At 38.6% G+C, this 21,409-nt stretch overlaps 1 protein-coding gene and 1 long non-coding RNA gene across 14 annotated transcripts in view; one reads left to right on the forward strand and one right to left on the reverse strand.

The window, feature by feature from the left end:
• The window catches only part of ENOX2 (ecto-NOX disulfide-thiol exchanger 2), a 270,889-nt gene that overhangs the window by 189,231 nt on the left and 60,249 nt on the right, over positions 1–21,409 (reverse strand). The window lies entirely within an intron of this gene.
• LOC309652040 overlaps positions 6,808–21,409 on the forward strand; it is a 655,586-nt gene continuing 640,984 nt past the window's right edge. The window contains exons 1-2 of one of the 2 annotated variants that reach the window (XR_014258532.1): positions 6,808–9,592; positions 9,627–19,249. This is a non-coding gene — a long non-coding RNA (uncharacterized lncRNA). Of the gene's footprint in view, positions 9,593–9,626; positions 21,012–21,409 lie in introns of those variants that run through there. The other variant, XR_014258533.1, reaches the window with a different exon arrangement.

Here is a 21,409-nt window from a genome sequence, read left to right on the forward strand (position 1 = left end):
GATCACTTTTCAGGCCTTATCTTACTTTCTCCCTGCAGCACTTAACTCTGCTGACCATTTCAGCTTTCTTGAAACTCTTTCCTTGCCTTCTCTGACACCCCCTAACTCTCTGGTTTCTCTTTCTCAGTTTCCTTCACGAACTTCTCTTCCACTACTCATTTCTTAAATGCCAGTGTTTCATCCTTATGCCTCTTTTCTTCTTATTCCACAACCAGGGGTTCTTCATCTAGACATCATAATGGTTCACAGATATGCTTCAAGAGGTCTATGAACCTCCTAAAATTGCATGTGAAATTGTATACGGGAAAAGGGTCTATAATTGTTAGATTCCTAAAGGAGTCTAAGACCAAATAAGGTCTATGGGGGCAACTGATCTTCAGACTGGCTCTGGGTGATCCCATGACTTCAAATCATATCTCTGTTTATGCTGCTAACTCTGATATCTATATCTCAAGTCCAGATTGTCCTCAGTATGGTCATCCCATGGAAACCTCAAACTTAACCCATTATCTTTACTCAACAATCCTGCTCTTTCTACCATGTTCTCCATGTCAGTAAATGGCACACAACCCACCCAGAAGCCCGGGAGTTATCCATATTCTTCCCTCTCCCTCCTTCTCCACATCCAGTAAACAAGTCCTATGGACTCTACCTCCTATCTCAAATATGAACCCTTCTCTTCATCCCAACCATTATTATCTCACTTCAGGGGGATTACTGCAATAGCCTCCTCTAGTGACCTTGTGTCTCCAGTTAACTCTCCAGCTGCCAACAGAGTGATCCTTCTAAAAGGCAAATATGATCATGTCACTCCCTGACTTAAAAACTCTTCAGTGGGAGGAGACCTTCAAGATGGCAGAGGAGTAAGACGTGGAGATCACCTTCCTCCCCACAAATACATCACAAATACATCTACATGTGGAACAACTCCTACAGAACACCTACTGAACGCTAGCAGAAGACATCAGACTTCCCAAAAGGCAAGAAACTCCTCACGTACCGGGGTAGGGCAAAAGAAAAAAGAAAAAAACAGAGACAAAAGAATAGGGATAGGACCTGCACCAGTGGGAGGGAGCTGTGAAGGAGGAAAAGTTTCCACACACTAGGAAGCCCCTTCACTGGCAGAGACAGGGGTGGGCCGGTGGGGGCGAAGCTTTGGAGCCACAGAGGAAAGCACAGCAATAGGGGTGCAGAGGGCAAAGCAGAGAGATTCCTGCACAGAAGATCGGTGCCAACCAGCACTCACCAGCCTGAGAGGCTTGTCTGCTCACCCACCGGGACGGGTGGGGGCTGGAAGCTGAGGCTCGGGCTTCTGAGGTCGGATCCCAGGGAGAGGACTGGGGTTGGCGGCGTGAACACAGCCTGAAGGGGGCTAGTGCGCCACAGCTAGCCGGCAGGGAGTCTGGGGAAAAGTCTGGACCTGCCTAAGAGGCAAGAGACCATTGTTTCCGGGTGCGCGAGGAGAGGGGATTCAGAGCACTGCCTAAATGAACTCCAAAGATGGGCGTGAGACGTGGCTATCAGCACGGACCCCAGAGACGGGCATGAGACGCTAAGGCTGCTGCTGCAGCCACCAAGAAGCCTGTGTGCAAGCACAGGTCACTATCCACACCTCCCCTCCCGGGAGCCTGTGTAGCCCACCACTGCCAGGGTCCTGTGATCCAGGGACAACTTCCCCGGGAGAACACACGGTGCACCTCAGGCTGCTGCAACGTCATGTCGGCCTTTTCCGCCGCAGGCTCGCCCTGCATCCATACCCCTCCGCCCCCCCCACCTGAGTGAGCCAGAGCCGCTTAATCAGCTGCTCCTTTAACCCCATCCTGTCTGGGCGAAGAACAGACACCCTCAGGCGACCTGCACGCAGGGGCGGGTCCAAATCCCAAGCTGAACCCCAAGAGCTGTGCGAACAAAGAAGAGAAAGGGAAATCTCTCCCAGCAGCCTCAGGAGCAGTGGATTAAATCTCCACAATCTACTTGATGTACCCTGCATCTCTGGAATACCTGAAAGACAACGAATCACTGCAAAATTGAGATGGTGGATGTTGGGAACAACTGTAGACTTCGGGTTTGCCTTCTGTATCTAATTTGTTTCTAGTTTTATGTTTATCGTAGTTTAGTATTTAGAGTTTATTATCATGGGTAGATTTGTTTATTGATTTGGTTGCTCTCTTCCTTTTTTTAATATGTATATATATTTGTTTTTCCTTTTTCTATTTTTGTGAGTGGGTATGTGTATGTTTCTTTGTGTGATTTTGTCTGTATAGCTTTGCTTTTACCATTTGTCCTAGGGTTCTGTCTGTCCAATTTTTTTTCTTTTTTTTTAGTAGTTTTTAGCGCTTGTTATCATTGGTGGATTTGTTTTTTGGATTGGTTGCTCTCTTCTTTCTTTCTTTTTCGTCTTACTTCTTATTGTTTTAATCTTACTTTTAATAATTGAAAAAATTTTTATTTTAATAACTTTATTTTATTTTATTTTATTTATTTATTTCTCTTTTTCTCCCTTTTCTTCTGAGCCGTGAGGCTGACAGGGTCTTGGTGCGCCACCCGGGTGTCAGGCGTGTGCCTCTGAGGTGGGAGAGCCGAGTTAAGGACATTGGTCCACCAGAGACCACCCGGCTCCACACAATATCAAATGGCAAAAGCTCTCCCAGAGATCTCCATCTCAATGCTAAGACCCAGCTCCACTCAACGACCAGCAAGCTACAGTGCTGCACAACCTATGCCAAACAACTAGCAAAACAGGAACACAACCCCACCCATTAGCAGAGAGGCTGCCTAAAATCATAATAAGGTCACAGACACCAATAAACAAACCACCCGATGTGGTCCTGCCCACCAGAAAGACAAGATCAAGCCTCATCCACCAGAACACAGGCACTAGTCCCCTCCACCTGGAAGCCTACACAACCCACTGAAACAACCTTACCCACTGGGGGCAGACACCAAAAACAGTGGGAACTACAAACCTGCAGCCTGCAAAAGGGAGACCCCAAACATAGTACGTTAAGCAAAATGAGAAGACAGAGAAACACACAGCAGATGAAGGAGCAAGGCAACAAACCACCAGAGCAAACAAATGAAGAGGAAATAGGCAGTCCACCTGAAAAAGAATTCAGAAAATGATAGTAAAGATGATCCAAAATCTTGGAAATAGAATGGAGAAAATACAAGAAACGTTTAACAAGGACCTAGAAGAACATAAGAGCAAACAAACAATGATGAACAACATAATAAATGAAATGAAAAATTCTCTAGAAGAATCAACAGCAGAATAACTGAGGCAGAAGAAAGGATAAGTGACCTGGAAGATAAAATAGTAGAAATAACTACCCCAGAGCAGAATAAAGAAAAAACAATGAAAAGAATTGAGGACAATCTCAGAGACCTCTGGGACAACATTAAACACACTGACATTCGAATTATAGGGGTCCCAGAAGAAGAAGAGAAAAAGAAAGGGACTGAGAAAATACTTGAAGAGATTATAGTTGAAAACTTCCCTAATATGAGAAAGGAAATAGTCAATCAAGTCCAGGAAGCGCAGAGAGTCCCATACAGGATAAATCCAAGGAGAAACACGCCAAGACACATATTAATCAAGCTATCAAAAATTAAATACAAAGAAAAAATATTAAAAGCAGCAAGGGAAAAACAACAAATAACATACAAGGGAATCCCCATAAGGATAATGTTGCAGCAGAAACTCTGCAAGCCAGAAGGGAGTGGCATGACATATTTAAAGTGATGAAAGGGAAAAACCTACAACCAAGATTACTCTACCCAGCAAGGATCTCATTCAGATTCAATGGAGAAATTAAAATCTTTACGTACAAGCAAAAGCTAAGAGAATTCAGCACCACCAAACCAGCTTTACAGCAAATGCTAAAGGAACTATTCTAGGCACGAAACACAAGAGAAGGAAAAGACCTACAATAATAAACCCAAAACAATGAAGAAAATGGTAACAGGAACGTACATATTGATAATTACCTTAAATGTAAATGGATAAAATGCTCCAACCAAAAGACACAGACTGGCTGAATGGATACAAAAACAAGACCCGTACATATGCTGTCTACAAGAGACCCACTTCAGACCTAGGGACACATACAGACTGAAAATGAGGGGATGAAAAAAGATATTCCACGCAAATGGAAATCAAAAGAAAGCCAGAGTAGTAATTCTCATATCAGACAAAACAGACTTTAAAATAAAGACTATTACAAGAGACAAAGAAGGACACTACATAATGATCAAGGGATCAATCCAAAAAGAAGATATAACAATTGGAAATATTTATGCACCCAACATAGGAGCACCTCAATACATAAGGCTAATGCTAACAGCCATGAAAGGGGAAATCGACAGTAACACAGTCACAGCAGGGGACTTTAACACCCCACTTTCACCAATGGACAGATCATCCAAAATGAAAATAAATAAGGAAACACAAGCTTTAAATGATACACTAAACAAGTTGGACTTAATTGATACTTATAGGACATTACATCCAAAAACTACAGAATACACTTTCTTCTCAAGTGCTCATGGAACATTCTCCAGGATAGATCATATCTTGGGTCACAAATCAAGCCTTGGTAAATTTAAGAAAATTGAAATCGTATCAAGTATCTTTCTCGACCAGAACGCTATGAGACTGGATATCAATTACAGAAAAAATCTGTAAAAAATACAAACACATGGAGGCTACACAATACACCACTGAATAAACAACAGATCACTGAAGAAATCAAAGAAGAAATGAAAAAATACCTAGAAACAAATGACAATGAAAACATGACGACCCAAAACCTATGGGATGCAGCAAAACCTGTTCTAAGAAGGAAGTTTATAGCAATACAATCCTACCTCAAGAAACAAGAAACAACTCAAATAAAAAAACCTAACCTTACACCTAAAGCAATTAGAGAAAGAAGAACAAAAAAACCCAAAGTTAGCAGAAGGAAAGAAATCATAAAGATCAGATCAGAAATAAATGAAAAAGAAGGAAACAATAGCAAAGATCAATAAAACTAAAACCTGGTTCTTTGACGAGGTAAACAAAATTGATAAACCATTAGCCGGGCTCATCAAGAAAAAAAGGGAGAAGACTCAAATCAATAGAATTAGAAATGAAAAAGGAGAAGTAACAACTGACACTGTAGAAATACAAAGGATCATGAGAGATTACTACAAGCAACTCTATGCCAATAAAATGGACCACCTGGAAGAAATGGACACATTCTTAGAAAAGCACAACCTTCAGAGACTGAACGAGGAAGAAATACAAAATATAAACAGACGAATGACAAGCACTGAAATTGAGACTGTGATTAAAAATCTTCCAACAAACAAAAGCCCAGGACCAGCTGGCTTCACAGGACAATTCTATCAAACATTTAGAGAAGAGCTAACACCTATCCTTCTCAAACTCTTCCAAAATATAGCAGAGGGAGAAACACTCCCAAACTCATTCTACGAGGCCACCATCACCCTGATACCAAAACCAGACAAAGATGTGACAAAGAAAGAAAACTAGAGGCCAATATCACTGATGAACATAGATGCAAAAATCCTCAACAAAATACTAGCAACCAAAATCCAACAGCACATTAAAAGGATCATACACCATGATCAAGTGGGCTTTATCCCAGGAATGCAAGGTTTCTTCAATATATGGAAATCAATCAGTGTGATACAACACATTAACAAACTGAAAGAGAATATCCATATGATCATCTCAATAGATGCACAAAAAGTTTTTGATAAAATTCAACACCCATTTATGATAAAAGCCCTCCAGAAAGTGGGCACAGAGGGAACTTACCTCAACATAAAGGCCATATATGTCAAACCCACAGCCAACATTGTTCTCAATGGTGAAAAACTGAAACCATTTCCTCTAAGATCAGGAACAAGACAAGGTCGCCCACTCTCACCACTATTATTCAACATAGTTTTGGAAGTTTTAGCCACAGCAATCAGAGAAGAAAAAGAAATAAAAGGAATCCAAATCAGAAAAGAAGAAGTAAAGCTGTAATTGTTTGCAGATGACATGATACTATACATAGAGAATCCTAAGGAGGCTACCAGAAAACTACTAGAGCTAATCAATGAATTTGGTAAAGTAGCAGGATACAAAATTAATGCACAGAAATCTCTTGCATTCCTATACTCTAATGATGAAAAATCTGAAAGAGAAATTAAGGAAACACTCCCGTTTACCACTGCAACAAAAAGAATAAAATACCTAGGAATAAACCTACCTAAGGAGCAAAACACCTGTATGCAGAAAACTATAAGACACTGATGAAAGAAATTAAAGATGATACAAACAGATGGAGCGATATACCATGTTCTTGGATTGGAAGAATCAACACTATGAAAATGACTATACTACCCAAAGCAAACTACAGATTCAAGGCAATCCCTATCAAACTACAAATGGCATTTTTAACAGAACTAGAACAAAAAATTTCACAATTTGTATGGAAACACAAAAGACCCCGAATAGCCAAAGCAATCCTGAGAAAGAAAAACGGAGCTGGAGGAATCAGGCTCCCGGACTTCAGACCAGACTACAAAGCGACAGTAATCAAGACAGTATGGTACTGGCACAAAAACAGAAATATAGATCAATGGAACAGGATAGAAAGCCCAGAGATAAACCAAGCACATATGGTCACCTTATCTTTGATAAAGGAGGCAAGAATATACAGTGAAGAAAAGACAGCCTCTTCAATAAGTGGTGCTGGGAAAAGTGGACAGGTACCTGTAGAAGTATGAAATTAGAACACTCCCTAACACCATACACAAAAATAAACTCAAAATGGATTAAAGACCTAAATATAAAGCCAGACACTATCAAACTCTTAGAGGAAAACATAGGCAGAACACTCTATGACATAAATCACAGCAAGATTCTTTTTGACTCACCTCCTAGAGAAATGGAAATAAAAACAAAAATAAACAAATGGGACCTAATGAAACTTAAAAGCTTTTGCACAGCAAAGGAAACCATAAACCAGACGAAAAGACAACCCTCAGAATGGGAGGAAATATTTGCAAATGAAGCAACTGACAAAGGATTAATCTCCAAAATTTACAAGCAGCTCATGCAGCTCAATATCAAAAAAACAAACAACCCAATCCAAAAATGGGCAGAAGACCTAAATAGACATTTCTCCAAAGAAGATATACAGATTGTCAACAAACACATGAAAGAATGCTCAACATCATTAATCATTAGAGAAATGCAAATCAAAACTTCAATGAGATATCATTTCACACCAGTCAGAATGGCCATCATCAAAACATCTACAAACATTAAATGTTGGAGAGGGTGTGGAGAAAAGGGAACCCTCTTGCACTGTTGGTGGGAATGTAAATTGATACAGCCACTATGGAGAACAGTATGGAGGTTTCTTAAAAATCTAAAAATAGAACTACCATATGACCCAGCAATCCCACTACTGGGCATATACCCTGAGAAAACCATAATTCAAAAAGAGTCGTGTACCAAAATGTTCATTGCAGCTCTATTTACAATAGCCAGGACATGGAAGCAACCTAAGTGTCCATCGTCAGATGAATGGATAAAGAAGATGTGGCACATATATACAATGGAATATTACTCAGCCCTAAAAAGAAACGAAATTGAGTTATTTGTAGTGAGGTGGATGGACCTAGTTTGTCATACACAGTAAAGTAAGTCAGAAAGAGAAAAACAAATACCGTATGCTAACACATATATATGGAATCTAAAAAAATGAAAATGGTTATGAAGAACCTAGGGGCAGGACAGGAATAAAGATGCAGACGTAGACAATGGACTTGAGTACAAGGGGAGGGGGAAGGGTAAGCTGGGACAAAGTGAGAGTGGCATGGACATATATACACGACCAAATGTAAAATAGATAGCTAGTGGGAAGCAGCAACATAGGACAGGGAGATCAGTTCGGTGCCTTGTGACCACCTAGAGGGGTGGGATAAGGAGGGTGGGATGGAGACGCAAGAGCGAGGAGATATGGGGATATATGTATATGTATAGTTGACTCACTTTGTTATAAAGCGGAAACTAACACACCATTGTAAAGCAATTATACCCCAATAAAGATGTTAAAAAAAAAACTCTTCAGTGACTTCTATATTGTTCTTAGACTGCAGAATTTCAAACTCCCTGACATGGCAAATGAGGTCCTTTATGACCAGGCTCCTTCTTATCTCTACAGTCTCATCCATATTCTCAGTTACCTTAACCAACCTGCCTAAGAATCCTGCCCCCCAACCCTTAACTACACTATATTCTCTAGCCATACTGAACTATTTTCAGTTCTTGCCTCAGGGATTGCATATACTTTAACATCAGCCTGGAACACTCTGCCCTATCTTGCCCTGGGAAACTTCTGCCAGCAAGTGACCCCTAGCCACCTAAAGCTGTGTTAGGGGGCACCTCTTATATGCTTTGTTAGCATCCTCCATGTACTATGGAAACACATCATTCTGTACTATGATTGCCTATTTCTCCACTTCTCTATCTGCCACTAGAGTTTGGTGAATAAACTATAAGCTCCTTGAGGTAGGGACCATATGGTGTCCTTAGCACCTAGCACAATGTCTGGCACATCATATTTAGTCAATAAATATATATTGATTAACTGAACGAATTAATGGACAGATGGCAAATAGAGGACTTTGCCTCTATACTCTTAATCCCCTCAATCTTTGCCTTCAGCTTGGTGTAGGAAACAAAACAGTGGACTCCAGAGAAGTCAGCTGATTTGGTCATTAACTCCCTGGCTCTTACTCTCCTCATGTGCATAAGTAAGGAAATATTCTCTATGGTCCCTTACAACTTGAAAATTCTCTATTTTGCCTTCCTTAACATATCTGATTTTCATGCCACAAACCCCACTTCAGGCCCTCCATCTCCTTCCATACATGCCCCACCTCCATCCAAATTGCACTGTGATGATCTGGTTTGACATAAGTCCAATGTGTTTGTGTGTGTGTACATGCACACGTGTATGTGAGAGGGAAAAGAGGACGAGAGAGTGAGGGGGAGAGGGAGAGGGAAAGGAGAGATATTGAGGCAATTCCTGGACATCTTTCCCTTCCCATTTCTATCCTTTGTAAGGAATGATAGTTGGTCTCAGAGGTGTAATCTTAAGATGTTCACAATGTTAAATTTCTATATGGTAATGAAATTTCTAAAATTGTTTAAGAATACTCAGAACAGATGGGAAAAAAAGGTAAGGAAAAAGATAGGCCAATTAGATATGTTATCTTTTTTTTTTTTAATTTTTATTTACTTATTTATTTATTTATGGCTGTGTTGGGTCTTCGTTTCTGTGCGAGGGCTTTCTCTAGTTGCGGCAAGTGGGGGCCACTCTTCATCGCGGTTCGCGGGCCTCTCATTATCGTGGCCTCTCTTGTTGCGGAGCACAGGCTCAGTAATTGTGGCTCACGGGCCCAGTTGCTCCGCGGCATGTGGGATCTTCCCAGACCAGGGCTCGAACCCGTGTCCCCTGCACTGGCAGGCAGATTCTCAACCACTGCGCCACCAGGGAACCCCTAGATATGTTATCTTAAAAAGGCTAAAAAAAAAAAAAAAAAAAAAAAAAAAAAAGGCTAAATCCCAGTAACTTAACCCAGTTTGGTGGAATAAGGCTTACTAAAAGTTGAAAAGGGGGACATCTTATTTGAAATGAGACACAACCTGAACTTCTTTGGTCAAGAGAAGTGGAGGAACTATGGTTACAAAAGTATCTGAAGTTACTGCAAAGCTATGGAAATATGTAACAAAAATAACCAGCACTTAGAATATAATAACACAAGGACCAATGTTCTACTGGTCCCTGCAGCAGGAACCAGATGGCCTAAAAGACCAATTCTCATCTCTTAATTTCTTTGATTGATGAGGAAGGATACACTTCCATTTAGTTCTCATAAACAGTGACCCCTTTTGTCATCTGTGGACAAAGTTGATGTGCTACCACTTTTGCTTTCAGCTATTAAGCTTGTATTTAATGATATGTGTGCTTGGTAATGTATGCATTCAAAAACTTTCACTGACAAAAACAGTCCTGCCTTCATCTATTTGTCTTTCAGCTGCTGCCAGCAGAGAAGTAGGGAATTTAAATGCACAGCAGGCAGCTGATGTATTTCTCCATGAACTAGTCTACATATCATGGCAAGAGTAGAAGCAAAGAAAACCTCCGATGCATTCTTCCCCATAAAGAGGCAAATGAAGCCAAGGGGCAGGGTAGTAAGGAGGAAAATGAAAGGCTAAAATGAGATTACTAGTGCATACCCTTTTAAGAGCAAATCAAAAGAACCATTCTCCTTGCCAACATTAGAGATGGGTTAAACTCTTTCAGTGCAAAGAACAAAGAAGTGTCCACTTTCTATTCTAAACAAAACTAATAGCAATTTCGACGCTGTTAGATAGATGCCATTTCACTTCAGAAGTGGTTATACCACAGTAGTGGATAGAGTTAGTATGTCATGTAAACGATTAAGAGGCAAAATAAAAATATTTAGAATAAATAGCAACATACAGAAAAAAAGAGAAAACCTTAGCAATGTGCACTGTGCCTACTGATCTTGGATACCATGGAACTCAGATAAATACATAAATACATGTTTATAGGGCTCCTATACAGATTCCCACTATACTTCACATATAAATATACAAATATATAATTATATTTTGATATATTAATATATGATAGCCAAGTAGAGACTGGGGGCAGAAAAGTACACCTGAGTCACTGGGCTAATGAAGAAGGAAGAAATCTCAAGAAACCATAGGAGATCAGGTTGAGAAATCAGGGTCTAACAAAGGGGTCGTTCCTTGAAAAATTCTATGTGGGGATCCAGAGTATAGGTGTGCCCTATTTTAAGAAAACCTATATCCAATTTACAAATCAGAGAAGTTAGGAGTGGTTATTTGCATTACAGAAGGATTCCATATAGCAATATTTTAAAATGCCAAGCTATCATTGAACATTTAAGTAAGATTTATTTCTAAAAATATGGAATTTATATATTCAGTTTCTTAAAAACACATTTTTTAAAAATAAAGTGAGGTATCCCTGTACCACCAAGTTTCAGGTGGACTTTCTTTTGATTCTTCTTTTGTAAATTTACTATTGTCATAGTGATTCTCCTTAAAGCTTAGAGTGCCTGTACTGTGGGGGACAAACAGAGGAAGGAAATCCATACTTCAAAACCAGGAGCCTGAGACTATGTCCAGTTAGTCACTGTCCCCATTGAGGAAGTTGAGTTTCATGAAAAAGTGAATGAGAAGATATTCTTGGGCTTCCCTGGTGGCGCAGTGGTTGAGAATCTGCCTGCCAATGCAGGGCACACCGGTTCGAGCCCTGGTCTGGGAAGATCCCACATGCCGTGGAGCGACTGGGCCCGTGAGCCACAGTTGCTGAGCCTGCGCATCTGGAGCCCATGCTCCACAACAAGAGAGGCCGCGATAGTGAGAGGCCCGCGCACCGTGATGAAGAGTGGCCCCCACTTGCCACAACTAGAGAAAGCCCTCGCACAGAAACAAAGACCCAACATAGCCAAAAATAAATAAATAAAATAAATAAAATTTTTAAAAAAAGATATTCTTGAAACATTTTAAAGGCCTGAGGCCAAATTCAGGAGAATGTAAGAAATGAGAGATAAGAAGGTCCCTAAAAATCTCCTGAAAAGGATGAATTGTATTGTCTATATTTGGAAAGAAGTGTGTTTTCACATTTGAGTTAAAGATGAATCTCTGTAGAGAGCTCAGAGTGAGGTAAGCACTGAGGTCTAGCTCAATGGAAGATAAAGTGTTTTTTATACTATATCTAATTATTGGTCTGACATACTTAAGATCTATGAATAAATACATATAAATAGGATCCTTTTGAGGAACCTCGAAGTCTTTTCTTCATTGTCTATGGATATTACTATACAAGCATAATTTCTGGTTGGGTGTGCAGCTGGTGGCTTCTATCAGAATACAGTGTTTTTAAAAATGTCTCAAGTTTGTAAAAATATATTCTTCTACTGCATAGAGTGCTTAGATATTAATTCCATTAATGATAGATGTCTTATTGAGTCCAATCATAAAAAACAGTCAAGTTGATGCATTAGCAGATTGGTATCTATTAGGTGACCTCTAAGAAAAAAAGGTCAGAAGACAGCGGATCTACAGAAAAATCATGTCTAAAACCCAGACAGCTGCCTGTTCTTCTAACCCAGACACACATCTTAAAGAATAACTGATTTACATCAATAGTATAAAAACTTGAATTTGTAATAGAACACATTTAAATCAACCGTTATGAAACTAATACTTTAACTCCTAAGATGAAGGGTCATAGATAATAAATGTTTGTTAACTATGATAAGTGCAAACTATTGTCTTACATTATATAATGTTCAAGGATTTCATTGTGTTAAAGATAAAAGTCACTCTAAGTAAACCTTAGTTCCACCATGATTTTAGGGTAGAAAATCAGCTTTCAGTCTGATAAACTACCCAAGTTTCTAAGTCATAGTCTCATGCCTTCAAATCATCTAAAAACCCCCAGTTACAAATCTTTTCTAAAACTATCTTGGATATCCTCTATCTGGAACTGATGAAACCGGTCCAGGTTTCTCTGAACCTCTAGGCTTTAAAAATGATAACTTCACAGTAATTACAATTAAGTATAGTTAGAAGATCTTATGAATATAAAAGTCATATTTCTATTTATCAATGTCATCAAATAAAAATGAACACCTGAAAAGACTGAATTATAAACTCTCAGTACATAAGATCAAAATCTATACCACGATAGATGCACTGCTCTATGAAAATCCATCCATTTAAAAATGATTGGCAAGGATATACTTGTCATTCAGTATAACAAAGTCATTCATAAGGCAAAAAAAGTGGGGGGCAAAAGAAAACTGTGCAAGTAGCCTTAACAAATGTAAAATAGATAGCTAGTGGGAAGCAGACACAGGTGCTTTGTGACCACCTAGAGGGGTGGGATAGGGAGGGTGGGAGGGAGATGCAAGAGGGAGGAGATATGGGGATATATGTATATGTATAGCTGATTCACTTTGTTATAAAGCAGAAACTACCGGGAACATATGTATATGTATAACTGATTCACTTTGTTATAAAGCAGAAACTAACACACCATTGTAAAGCAATTATACTCCAATAAAGATGTTAAAAAAAAGCAGAAACTAACACACCATTGTAAAGCAATTATACTCCAATAAAGATGTTTTTAAAAAAAAGTAGCCTTAAATTAAATATTGCAAACCTAGCATGAACTTTTAAAGTGGAGGTCCTATTTTTTTTTACTAAATGGAGACTGAAGTTCTACCCTTGAATTCTAAACTCTTGTTATAATGTTTTTTTCTATTACTAGGGTGCTAATAAGAAAGAGGTAACAGCATCCAAAAGCAAGAATAAACTGGAAAAACAAACAAAACCCAATTCTGTCTGGCCACAAAGCCCATCTACTCTCTCCCACTGCACTGGCAAAAGCAGTAGCAGCAGTGGCTGGTGGCAGGAGACCCTCCATAAAGCACTCTCAAAATCTGTCAGAGAGGAAACATTCTGACCAAACTGGTCCTAGAGGATCTGTCTGAAAGACGTGAAAAACTGCAATCCTAAGTAATCTCCCCTTGAGGAAAGCTCAAAATCCTTGTCGGTAGTATTGGTAATTTGGACTGGAGAAGACATCCAACTGAAAAACAGAGTAAGCAGGCAATAGGGGAGGCAATGGAAGAGGAAACCAATGAAACCCACAAAACTAGGGAAGCTAGCACAGCAAGTACTAAAAGCACTAATTAAAACAAAACGTGCAGGTATGGAGATGCAGTGAGAAGTCAAATGATGGTGCAACAATACTTAGGTTTTGAAACAAACAACAAAAAAAATCCTAACTAAACTCTCAAAAGCATTTTTAGTACAAGTCGTGTTTTACAGTCATTTATTTATTTTCTTAATCTTGATGATAGACAACTGTTAAGTGTTTCATAATTAAACATGTAAGCTAAAACATGCAAGCATTTAAGTGGTAGCTATGGTTAGAACTTCCTATTTATGTCCCAATTTCCATATCCAGTCCACCCCCAGGACTGCAGTCAGAGAACATGAGCAAGAAAGTTGTTTAAAGGGATGGGAGGGGGGAGACTATGAGAACAGGTTAAAAGAATTAGAGTGCATTAATCTGGAAAGATTAGACAATCAATCATGAATAATCACCACCAGTACAACCACTACCATTAAGCACTTACTGTATGACAGTCACCTTGCTAAGTGCAGAGATACTGAGCTATGTCTAAGGACAGATGAAGTGCTGTCAAAGTAGATTTTAACATTCCTTCTTTCAGTATGACATTTATGTGTCAAGCAGTGTGTTGGTCAAGCAACAGTTGTAAACTAGTTAACAATAGAATGCCATAGAAAGAACGTCAGATTGGAAGTTAGAATATTTAGGTTTAAGTTCTAAGAGCATTAATAAGTATATGTATGACCTTGAGCAAATTACCTAACCTTCTTAGGCCTATCAAAAAGATCTATAAGATAGAGGTGATGGACCAATCAGTGGCTTTCCGTTTTGTTTTTTTTTTTAAGCAGCCAAACCTTTCTTCAAATAAAATCTTACAGGAATGTCCTCCATATGAAAGGGCTGAAAGTGCAAATCTTATGCTTGAAGCACAGTGAAGGTCATAACAGTCCCACCATCCCTCTACTGGGCCTCCCCCACTCCCTGGAAGCAACTCTAATGGTATCTATACAGATACCCTTTGAAAATCTATGGGATAGATGATCTTTAAGGCCCCTTCTAAATCTAACATCCTATGACTAGCTCTGAAATTTTATTCACCCACGTCTTCAAAAATCTTTGTTCAATCTAGTCCAACAAGTATTTGTTGAATGTTTAGCATCATAGAAAACACAAGATAGGATTTCCACCTTAGAGGAGCTCACCATCTTTTTGGGAAAAATAAAATAAAATGGGTATGCACTTCAGAGGAAAGAAGGTTTTAAGGAGCAGGCCACCATCAAGGGCCCAAGAAGTAGAAGATTCACTTCTCTATCTTTTTTGTGGCTATATCATCAATGCAGGTATAGCAGGTATTCAATAAATATTGAATAAATGAATTGAATGGATGAGTGGATGGATGGATAAGGCTATTATCTTACTCATGGTCACTGAAATTCAGCCAAAAGGTCTGTAGAGTTAAAAGTATTTTCCATATGTTAGAGATTTTTTCTTATAAGCACAGTGTTACAAGGAAAGCAAACAAATTTCTTCATTATTCATTCTACTATCCACTACCTACAATTAAATGGTGATATTTTATTAGAACAAAAACAAAGCAAAAAACTACACCCCATATGTTAGCTCCCCAATTTGAGTCAGCAGAGGAAATAAAGGCAAAATTCAGCCCAACCATTTGAAATGTAATTTTGTGGGAGCAAATCATTAGATTAAATTTTGCTTTGGCAGGAAATCTTTCTTTCAATGAACTTATTTTTATGGAGGTCATTCATATACTTCAAGTAAGCAAGTCACCAAAGTAGGTAAATCAAGATAGAAACGAGGGCCATTTTGGCTCTTATCTCCTTCTCATCTCCATTAGTAGTGGGAAGAAGGCAGGGAGGTAAAAAAGAAGGCATCTGTTTTTCTTTTACCTCCCTAGCTTGAATTCTGTCCCGTAAGATACACTTTGTCTTTTTAGACTCAAAGTCAGCCAGCAAGCACTTAAGTAAAATTAAGACAACTGCACCAACGGCAGAGAATTTGATGGAAAGCTTGTTGGAGACAGCTCATTTGAGTAAAAGCTTTGCCTGTTCAAGGAACAATATAATTTCTGGAGGAAATCTTTCTGGAAAGGGCTGGGTGGCTCTGCAGTTTTATAGCTCAGTTGATATCAGTTATCCAGGACAAGTGTTGTATATAACTAATGTTCTCAAACCTGAATTGTGCTTCCCTAGAAGGCTATTACATTTGAAAGGACATTAAAGTGAATTTGAATTCCATTTTTTTGTTTTAGCATAGCCCTAATATTTTATTATAGTATAATCTATACTACTCCTATTCTGCATATGCCTTATGAGTGGACATATTTTTATAAACATACTGGGAGGGTATAAAACAGTTTTTTTTTTCAAGCTATGGTACCTGACGCCTGAGTTGCTTAGAGAGATATCAAACTAATAGATGAAATGAGAAATATCAAAACGCTTTGTAGTCTTCCTCCAAGGTACAGTGATATCTTAGGGGAAAAGTTGCATCCCTTCCTTTGCTGTGACAAGCAAAGAGTTTCAGTCTATGTGGAGCTCCATAGGTAGCTGCAACAAAAATCATATGGTGAGTAGAAATATGATGGGGTCCTGACTGCACAGAACAGATGACATCACTGCTTTCTTCTATTCATTTTAACTACTTGCCTGTAACAACTGGATTCAACACAAGGTCTTGAGCTTCATTTGAAAGACCCATTTCCATCGACAGACGAATGGATAAAGAAGATGTGGTACATATATACAATGGAATATTACTCAGCCATAAAAAGGAACGAAATTGGGTCATTTGTAGAGACGTGGATGGACCTAGAGACTGTCACACAGAGTGAAGTAAGTCAGAAAGAGAAAAACAAATATCGTATATTAACACATATATGTGGAATCTAAAAAAATGATACAGATGAACCGGTTTGCAAGGCAGAAATAGAGACACAGATGTAGAGAACAAAAGTATGGACACCAAGGGGGGAAAGCAGGGGCGGGGATGGTGGTGGTGGAATGAATTGGGAGACTGAGATTGACATATATACACTAATATGTATAAAATAGATAACTAATAAGAACCTGCTGGATAATAAAATAAAATAAATTAAAATTCAAAAAAAAAACCCCAAACGAACAAAAAGAAAGACCTGCATTTGGAATGAATACAGTTACTCCAGGGACCACATGAGTTTTAATGCACCTGGGGCAGCTAGCCAAACTGTCACTTGCTTCCATCATCTAAGCAAAACGTGGAAATTTCTGGTCAGGTGGCTTCAACTTTGCCATTTCCCATAAGAGGGCTATAACTGCCAAATTTAAAAAGAGTTTGCTCCTATGCTAAAGTATTTTCATAGAATAAGAAATGTGGTTTAGATGAGAGGAAAAAAGAAAAAGTTATTTTCTGCCCCTCACACATTTTGATCTAAGTTTGGTCTATACATGCTAATCTGGAGGTTACTGTCTAGTACCATATAAGTTAGTTATAATTCTTTAGACTAGGTGCCCAGAATTTTCCATTCTCTTCTCCCTCTTTCACCCAAATCCCTTGGGAAGTATTTATTCATTCAATCAGTTAAAATACTTACTTAGAGCCTGCCATATGCCAGGGACTTTTCTAAGCATTGGGGATACAACAGTGAACAAAACACAGCCCCTAACCTAATAAAGTCTTTATATTTGGGGGGTAGAGACAATGAACAAACACATAGATATAAAATATCAAATAGTGATAAGTGATATGAAGAAAATAAAGCAGAGTAAGTGTACAGAGAATGGTCATGAAAGGCCACTCTGAAGAGGTGACATTTGAGCACAGCTTTGAATGAAGTGAGGATTCATCTTAGCTTTTCTCTCCATTAAAAAAATCCAGGCAGTCTCTAAAATTACTATGTTCAGAGTTGGAAGTAAGAACAGACATCAAAGTTGAAAAATTTGGGAAATACCATCAGGATATTCAAAGAAGTCATCATGGAGTTGAAGATCATCTACTGAAGGTCAACTAAATGATTCAAGGGATGAAGGAAGGCTGAGAGGTAACATGATTAAAATATATAATTTCAATGACCATTATGAACATTATGAATGGGCGTCTGTAGGCTGATCCATCCAATTCTAGAAAAACACCTTACAAATGGTAAATTAGAATAATAAAAAGTGTATCTGAGATCTTATTTGCAAAGCAGAAATAGAGACACAGATGTAGAGAACAAACGTATGGATACCAAGGGGGAAACGGGGGGGTGGGATGAATTGGGAGATTGGGATTAACATATATACACTACTATGTATAAAACAGATAACTAGTGAGAACCTACTGTATAGTGCAGGGAACTCTACTCGGTGCTCTGTGGTGACCTAAATGGGAAGGAAATCCAAAAAAGAGGGGATATATGTATACGTATGGCTGATACACTTTGCTATACAGTAGAAACTGACACAGCAGTGTAAAGCAACTATACTCCAATAAAAAAAAAGTGTATCTGAGATTCTGGTTCCAGCACAAAATAAAGAGATGCACTTCTCCCTACTTTTCCCAATAAGTACAGCTAAAAACCTGGGCATTATATATAAAACAAACGTAAGAAGACTCTGAAGGGTGGAGAAAAAAAGGCAGACTGGCTAGGGAGTTTGGGATCTAAGGAATGACAAAGTGGTGAGTTCCCTGGGTGTTTTTTACTTCATATATCCCAGACTAGGTATTGAAGAAGCCAGCAACCCAGAGACATGAATGGGCACAGACAAAAATAGTTTCAAGAAAGCCTTCTCTCTCTAGCCAAAAGACCAAGAAAGGGGCAAACAGCAATTCAGAAAACTTTTAGATAATAACTACCCTACTCCAGCCAAACAATATAGGAAAAACTTGGGCCTTACCCTCACTCCCATGAGCAAAGGCTAAGTAGGGAACCTAGACTTCCACTCTCCAGACTCTAATGAGGTGACCCAAATCTGCTCACTGGGGTAGTGTATAAGAGAAGGCCAAATGGATCTTTCATTCCCAATCAATGTCAGTGGAGGCCACGTGGTGAGCAGAAATCAGGTGCCCTTCCCTCTCTATCAGCCAGGGTGGTGTCAGCAAAAGCCTAGAAGGGAGCTTCAACTTCTAAGTCAACCAGTAGTAATGGGGTGCCCCTCTACTTCTCCAGAGTGTCAATGGAGGCTTAGTGGAGAACCTGGACTTCTATTTCCACATGGTAGTAATGAAGTGGTGACCACTTCCCCTGCCAGCATGATGTCAGGGTAGACCTACCAAAAGAAAAGATTTGGGCTTCCCTGGTGGCACAGTGGTTGAGAATCTGCCTGCTAATGCAGGGGACACGGGTTCGGGCCCTGGTCTGGGAAGATCCCACATGCCGCGGAGCGGCTCGGCCCGTGGGCCACAACTACTGAGCCTGCGCGTCTGGAGCCTGTGCTCCGCAGCAAGAGAGGCCACGGTAGTGAGAGGCCCACGCACCGCAGTGAGGAGTGGCCCCCACTTGCTGCAACTAGAGAAAGCCCTAGCACAGAAACGAAGACCCAACATAGCAATCAATCAATAAATCTAAAAAAAACAACAACAACAAAAGAAAAGATTTAAATAGGATCCAGAGTCTCATAACACAATACCCACAATGTCAAGAATTCAATTAAAAAAATCACTTGTCTTATCAAGAACCCAGAAAATCTCAAATTAAAGAGAACAGACACCAACACCAAGATGACACAAATGTTGGAATTATCTGACAAGCATTTTAAATAAACCATCAAAAAAATGCTTGAAAAAGCAATTACAAACATGATTAAAACAAATGAAAACTTTGCTGAAAGTTTCAGAAAAGAAACAGAGGATGTAAAGAAGAACCAAATGGAAATTTCAGAACTGAAAAATACAATAACCAAAACATAAAACTCACTGGATATGTCAAGAGTTGAGTGGAGATGACAAAGGAAAGAATCAGTGGACTGGAGACAGAATAACAGAAATCACCTAATATGAGCAGTAAAGAGAAAATAGATTTAAAAAGTGAACAGATCCTTAGGAACCTGTGGGACATTAACAAAACATCTAACATTTGTCTGATTGAATTCACAGAAGAGGAGAGTAGGTATTTATAGAAAAAAACGGGTGAAATTTGTAGAAATTTGGCCCAAAACATAAATCTACAAAATCAAAAAGCTGAGCTAATCCCAAATAGGACAAACAAAAAATCCACACCAACACATATCATAATCAAACTACTGAAAACCAAAGACAAAGAAAAAATATTGAAAGCACTGAGAGAAACAACACCTTTACCTATAAGGGAAAAAACAATGAGAATGATAGCAGATATATAAGCAAATCATGTCCAAGTGAGGTTTATTCCAGGGATGTAAGGCTGGTTCAGCATTTAAAAATCAATCAATGGAATCCACCATAAAAATAAAAACAGGCTAAAGAGGAAAAATCACAATCATATCAATTGATGGAGACAAAGCATTTGAAAAATTTAACAGCAATTCATGATAAAAGTCTCAGAAAACCAGAGTAGAGGGGAACTTCCTTAATTTAGTAAAGAATATTTACAAAAAGCCTACATCTAACATCTTACTTAAAGGTGAAGGGCTGAATATTTTCCTCCTATTATTAGGAACAAGGCAAAGATATATTCTGTCACCACTCTTATTTGATACAGTACTGGAAGTTCTAGACAGTGCAATAGGCAAGAAAAGGAAATAAAAGACATACAAATTAGAAAGGAAGAAATAAATCTGTCCCTATTTGCAGATGACATGATGGTCTAGGTAGAAAACCTCCTAGGAATAATTTGGAATTCAGCAAGATGAGATAATACAATACCAACACACAAAAATCAATTAATTGTATTTCTATATACTAGCAATGCACATGTGAACACCAAAATTAAAAATACGATACCATTTACAATTGTTCAAAAAAAGAGAAATACTTAGATATAAATCTAACAAAATGTGTGCATGACTTACATGCTGAAAGCTACAAAAATGATGAAATAAATTAAAGAAGGTATCAATAAATGGAGACACCTACTGTATTCATGGACTGGAAAACTCAACATAGTAAAGATGTCAATTCTCCCTCAAAATAACATACAGGTTGAATGCAGAATCTGTCAAAATCTCAGCAAGATTTTTTTCTAGATATAGACAAACATCCTAAAATTTATGTGGATAGACTAAGGGACTAGAATAGCAAAAACAAGTTTGAAAAAGAAGAATAACAGAATAATTAGTCTATCCAATTTCAAGATTTATTTAGCTAAAGTAATCAACAAATGGTGCTAGAGCAATTAGATATGCATAGGCAAAAAAAAATGAACCTTGATATAAAGCTTACACAAAAAAAGGACATAGTGTATGATCTCATTTATATAAAGTTTAGTAACAGACAATTCATGGTGATAGGAGTCAGAATAGTGGTTGCCTGTGTAGGTTGGAAATTGACTGAAAGGGATCATAGGGGAACTTTCTGGTGTGATGAAAATGTTTAATGTCCTCACTGTGGTGTTGATTACAAGGGTATATGCATTTGTTAAAAGTTGTCCAATTGTACACTTAAGATCTGTGAATATCACTATGTAAATTTTATCTCAATATTTTAAAAGTATTTCTTTAAATAGCAAAATG

The sequence above is a fragment of the Balaenoptera physalus genome, assembly GCF_965194825.1.
Source record: "Balaenoptera physalus genome assembly, chromosome: X".
NCBI classification, from domain to species: Eukaryota; Metazoa; Chordata; class Mammalia; order Artiodactyla; family Balaenopteridae; genus Balaenoptera; species Balaenoptera physalus.